The sequence below is a fragment of the Diadema antillarum genome, unplaced genomic scaffold (assembly GCF_040938485.1).
Source record: "Diadema antillarum isolate AM-2024a unplaced genomic scaffold, OU_Dant_1.0 scf00000002, whole genome shotgun sequence".
Taxonomy (NCBI): Eukaryota; Metazoa; Echinodermata; class Echinoidea; order Diadematoida; family Diadematidae; genus Diadema; species Diadema antillarum.
The window spans coordinates 940299-946298 of NW_027270891.1; the positions used below are offsets into that span (position 1 = coordinate 940299).

The following is a 6000-nucleotide window of genomic DNA, read 5'->3' on the forward strand; positions in this document are numbered from 1 at the left end:
ATGAAAACAAATCCTTATGAACATGTGTCTAATTTACAAATCCATTCTGTTTTAAACTGGTCTTCTCTTGAATCTAGACGTAGGAAGCATTTGAATATGTTTGTATTTAAATCAACTCATAATATGTTATCCTCATCTATGAATGATATATTCCAGCCTTCCCGTTACTCATATTCTCTTCGTAACGCAGGTAACATTCTTCTCCCAAAGCCTCGTACTGATTATTGTAAAAGAACAACACATTATAGGGGATCGATGCAATACAATGCACTGCCTCATACCTTGAAATTGACCTCAAGTCCAGATATATTTTTAAAGGGATTAGAAAATCATATTTGTGATTTTTTGTGAGTGTTTATACTCTATCATCGAAGTTTATAATTGTATATAATTCACAACTGAAATACTTATCTGAATTTTTGTATTTTATTCTTATGTAACCACGTAGATGTCTGTTTTTGTGTTTATATATTTATCTTCGAAGTTTATAATTGTATTTATTTCACAGCTGATATATTTCTCTGAATATTTGTATTTTCTTCCTATGTGCCTATAATTGTTTGCTTATATTTTTCATGTAAGGGACCCCTCTGTAAAACAGCGCTGTTACGATACAATGCTGAGTAGGGTCATCCCTCCGTTGAAGGTCTATTTGATGTAATATATCTTTGTTTGTATATCTTTTTAATGACGGAAAATAAATACAATACAATACAATACAATTCAAGATTTCATTTTGAAATGAAATTGTATTTACAACTAAGGTAAGGTAATTTGTTGGGAACCAATAGGCCCTTGTCTATCTATCTTTATATCTATCTTTACCTATATCTATCTTTCCATCTACATCTATCTATCTATCTATCTATCTATCTATCTATCTATCCTATCAAGATCTATCTATCTGTCTATCTATCTACCTATCTATTCTATCAATCTATCTATCTGTCTATCTTACTATCTTTGATCTATCTATCCATCTAAGGCGTACAGGCCATCGGGTATTATCTTCTCCAAGTACAATATGTACATGTATTTTTCTTATTGGCCATCTATCACTCAGAACATCATCATGGATACCCTGACAGGTTTACAGATTCCCGATTTTAGAGACTTAACTTTCGACAACATTATCATTTAATGAGACGAAAATGACGTAGCTACAGAAATACAGTATAATACTCATGGCCGGGCTTCACCCATCTTGGGACCACTCATATAATCTCCACCCCCCCCCCCCCCCGCCGTATTCAAGATCCATCTTATCTTACATAGGTTTTCAGTGACGTGATGTCGCATAAAAAAGAAAAAAATATGTAAAAAGTGATAAAACAATCCTCCAGATTAAATCTATTCACAGGCCGTGTTTGTGTTAATGCCTGCCATTGGATCTACCAAATATCTTTTTTTTTCTTTTTTCTTAGTCATGAAATGATTAATTAAGTTCGACACAGACGAGAACTCCTATTTATAATTAAACTGGGTACACATCAGTTTTGTTTTGTTTTTGCTTTGTTTTTTATTTGCCATGATTTTCTGTGAGAATGATAATGTTTGGATAATACAGAATGATACAGAAAATACATAAGAATGTCATGTATGAAATCTGAAAATGTTAATTCAGTTATCAAACGGCGTGATAGGAAATGTTTTATCGTGTCACCAGTAAACACCCAATCATTGTGCAATCTGATGTCATCTAGAAAGGACTTCCATTGGATAGAACAACTCTATGTGACTTTTGATATTTCTGGTGGGAAATGCGGCGGCTTGTTGGTCTAGTGGTATGATTCTCGCTTCGGGTGCGAGAGGCCCCGGGTTCGACTCCCGGACAAGCCCATTCTTTTGTAGTTTTGACTGGCTGTATAAGAAGTAAAAATAATGCAAAGCTTTTTTTTTCTTCTTTTTAGATGAAGATGTAAAATGAAAGGAAAAGTAAGTAGCCAAATGGATAAATGTTAAGAGACGAATAAAACAGAGAGGAAGATAGAAGATAATGTATCATTTTGCTTCTTTCAGAACAGATAAGCCTATACTTCGTTTACATGCGATTAGGAAGATCAGGGGATCAGCCTCGAAAGGCCAATGGCCTACTGCTGATTCATTTTCCTCCACCATTTATTTTAATTGTTATGTCAATCTGGAACACACACTTTTTAACTTTTAACTGTGATTATGTATTTATCCAAAATAATTTTTGGTTTGTATATGTATGTGTTAGAACTGATTGATTGTGTATTTATATGTTTTTACCTGAACTGTGGAAATAAACTGAAACTGAAACTGAGTACCATCTTGGATCTCCTGGGTGTCAAACACCATCCTCCTTGGCTCCAAGTCTGAGCGACAATCAAACCAGCAGGCTAACTAACATTACATAATTTGTCACCAATACCGAGACTTCTAATTAAAAAAAAATGCACACCCACAGTGACTGCTCCAATTACTTCTACAACCGCCGATGCTTAACTCCCGCTTTGCTACTTATACTTCTACTACTGCTGCTGCTTTTCACACTAGTTCCAGGGCCGGCGGAGCGTTTTCCGGGGGAGGGGGGGGGGGGCACTTCCGGGTTTCATGAGCTAACAAGCAAAAAAGAAAAAAGGTCCCCAGTTCATCTCTTCCCTACCATTTCCGAGTTTCTTCAGCTGACAAGCAAAAAAAAAAAAAAAAAAAGAAAAGAAAAAAGAAAAAAACAACACAAAACCAGGGGTGGGGGAGAAACAAAAAATATCTTGGGGCTTGTCCGGGAATTGAACCCGGGACCTCTCGCACCCTAAGCGAGAATCATACCACTAGACCAACAAGCCTGCACAGCGCCCTCACGGAGTACAAATATTCTAATACATGTTGTTGGCCGCGCCGGAACTGCCGACAATGACGTAATTAGGGTGTAATGACCGCATGAATGACGTCTTACCACTTATCTGTCAAACAGTGAAGAGGTTAGTATAGCTGATATTACCTAAATTCCCTAACATCATCGATATATAGTTTTTATGATTATTATCAACATCAACATTGTTATTGTCATTGTTCTTATCATATTATCACCGTTTGTAATAAGTCATTACATGTATCACTTTTTAAACAGTGGTGGACATCAAAATCTTGAGTAGATCTGGCGTCAGACACATGCGCCAGAAAGATTGGTACCAAGACACGCCCTGCCTTCGAGATGATGACCACATGGCGCAATCACTCAGTTTATAATGCTACACGCAGAACTGTTAACTGTTCCATATACCTTTCAGGAAGATTGGTTTGCATATAGTTTGCATTGGTTTTGACAGAGGGATTTAAATAAGATGATTGTTTCTTGCAAAGCCCCTGTAAGGTTCACAAAATATCTTTTAGGGAAATATAAAGCATATTTTAGGAAGCTCTGTTCATGTACTTATCATTCATATTTCATCCTGTTTCATTTCATCATTAATCTCACTCACTTCAAGAGTATATCAAACAATAGGCCCTATGGGCGTATAATAACCATAATGTATACGTATTAAACGATATTAGATATGAAGAGTTTGAATGGTAAAACAGATAAACGCCATTTTCTGTTTTTAAGGGAGCTCATCATCGAACAGACTAAAATGAAATTATTTCAATGATATTACTCTCGTTACTATAGAGTGAGATATTTTTGAAGACATTGTTGTAATCATCACGTATCATTGATGATTTTCTTTGTTTTTTCATCAACTTCAGTTGCCAATATCTCAGGTTAAAGCTGGATCTTGGGGGGAGGGGGGGGGGGAGAAGGGGTGGTATTGGGTGAATTCAAACTCTTCATATATATATCATATACATACAAATGCATACTAGTATTCAAAGATTAGGAACTTGCAAGGATCACAACATACAATGCCCAGACAATTCCCATGATTGAATCTTAAAATCAATCCATGACGACCCGTGAATAAATACTCCCTATTAACCCTTTGCCATTGAAATGTATAGCTCTCATCTAATAAATCTAACACGTGGCAAACCCACTTCTTACAAGGCAGGTTTTAGTGAAAAATGATCGACATCACAGTACAAAGTTCAGGCGGTCGTGTAAGCAATCTGTCACTCTCGGAAGGTCTCACTTCCTGTCAACCAAATCAAGTCATCTCATTAACAGTTGATTAGTCAACAAAGTGTTTTATCGGATTTCATTTTCTTGCTTTAAACTTCCCCATCGGTTACTTCTTTTAACAGCTAACTCTGATGATCATTTATTATCCAAGTTCCTGTTTCTAGCGGTTATTTCTGTACAGCGAAACATACGAGAGGAAATTAATGATTCTGACGAATTTTGATATTACGGATTTTAAACGGGACACCGCGCTCTTGTACGAATCACACTTCCCTGAGCATGCGCCTTTAGGACACAAGTATAAACTAGTTCAGCAAACATACAATCAGCATCAGCCTGGATAAACTCTCCAATTACATTGTACACACACTTTTATGTGCCACGTAGCTTCGCTTATCACAACTATATTCCATGAAGAGTGATATATTGTGATGTTGCCCATTAGACGTGTCCGGCTTGTTGGTCTAGTGGCATGATTCTCGCTTTGGGTGCGAGAGGCCCCGGGTTCAATTCCCGGACAAGCCCGAGAGATAATTTTGTTGTCTTTTTGCTCTCCCTGTATCACACATGATAAAACTTAAAAAAATAATAATAATTTACTGCTAACTTATTGGTGTCGCTTAAGGGACTGGGAGTAAGTTTTTTCCCCGGATTCATAGCGAATAAAAAAAAATAAGCAGAGATATTTTCACGAATAATTAATTCTAGTTCTTTGTGATTAGATTTCGGATTAATAGGAATGTGTCAGGTTATAGCTTTGACGTAAAGGAAATCAGCGATGAAATAATGAATAATAGCGATGATGACAGCTGAGTTTATGAGAGTATGTTACTTCCAATTCTTATGAATGGTGCAACCTATACCAACGGCACACATTTTTAAACAGACATTCAGCTACTAAGTATGCAGACGTGTAGGCACGTTCGGCTTGTTGGTCTAGTGGTATGATTCTCGCTTCGGGTGCGAGAGGTCCCGGGTTCGACTCCCGGACAAGCCCGTTTTGTACACAAGCAAATGCAATTCTTTTGCGGTTTGAATCCAATCTCTCTTATTTTATATTCATAGTTTAAAAGCCAGGTTGTTTTTATACACATTCCATGGGTTTTATGGTAGGTTACAAGTAGATAACATCATCCACACAAATACAATGTATGTGAATAGGGCTAATATCACTGTTTCGTACAGAATATGTTCATCTATGACATTCCATTAGTCTATAGTATATCTTATATCCTATTTATGTGGATGGAATCACTCCTGAATCGTTTGTTTGAATTTACTACAAACATAAGAGTCTACTTGAACAAGAAAAGACATTTTGCTAAAAGTCATATAGCAGTCGGCTATCATTCTGACTCGTTAATGTCACTGACGTGTTCTACTAAAATTTGAAAAAAAAAATCAACATGAAATGACACAATACAAGTATATTTAATAAAGGGTTAGAATCCATTTCCACCTGCTTATCACTGTCTATGAGAGGCACAAAACTTGTTGGAGACCACCTATCAAGCTTGTGAAATTTGCATGCTTTGTAACCTGTAGAATTGCAATATTGTCAACATAGTCCAACCTAACGATTCCACAGCACATGGGTGGAGAGAAGCATCCCTTAGCGTGACCCCTTTGAAAAACTGGTTTATTTTTGTGCGCTCTTTATAAAAACTCCTGTGTCCATTTTGGTACAATGAAATTTGCCTCCTGTAAAGAAAAAGATATAAAGTGCCCTACGTTTTGTGGCTGTTTTGATAGTGTACTTACACGGTTATTGTTCTCCTCTACATGGTGTGTCTGGCTCTTCGCATTCATCCGAACAAGAGGAAAACTCCTGGCCGATCGGAGTAACCCAGATTCGCTTGAGGAAACACAAACTATTTAGAATTCATGCGTGTGTTACAGCTATATGCGTTGACAAA

The 6000-nt window shown here is 36.8% G+C and overlaps 4 non-coding genes across 4 annotated transcripts; 3 read left to right on the forward strand and 1 right to left on the reverse strand.

Moving 5' to 3' along the window:
- Nucleotides 1-1767: 1767 nt before the first annotated feature.
- On the forward strand, nucleotides 1768-1839 carry Trnap-cgg (transfer RNA proline (anticodon CGG)). Its single transcript has one exon. It is a non-coding gene; the product is annotated as a tRNA-Pro (tRNA).
- Nucleotides 1840-2738: 899 nt separating this feature from the next.
- On the reverse strand, nucleotides 2739-2810 carry Trnap-agg (transfer RNA proline (anticodon AGG)). The gene has a single exon. It is a non-coding gene; the product is annotated as a tRNA-Pro (tRNA).
- Nucleotides 2811-4537: 1727 nt separating this feature from the next.
- Nucleotides 4538-4609, forward strand: Trnap-ugg (transfer RNA proline (anticodon UGG)). Its single transcript has one exon. It is a non-coding gene; the product is annotated as a tRNA-Pro (tRNA).
- A 400-nt stretch (nucleotides 4610-5009) lies between these two features.
- Nucleotides 5010-5081, forward strand: Trnap-cgg (transfer RNA proline (anticodon CGG)). Its single transcript has one exon. It is a non-coding gene; the product is annotated as a tRNA-Pro (tRNA).
- Nucleotides 5082-6000: the final 919 nt, after the last annotated feature.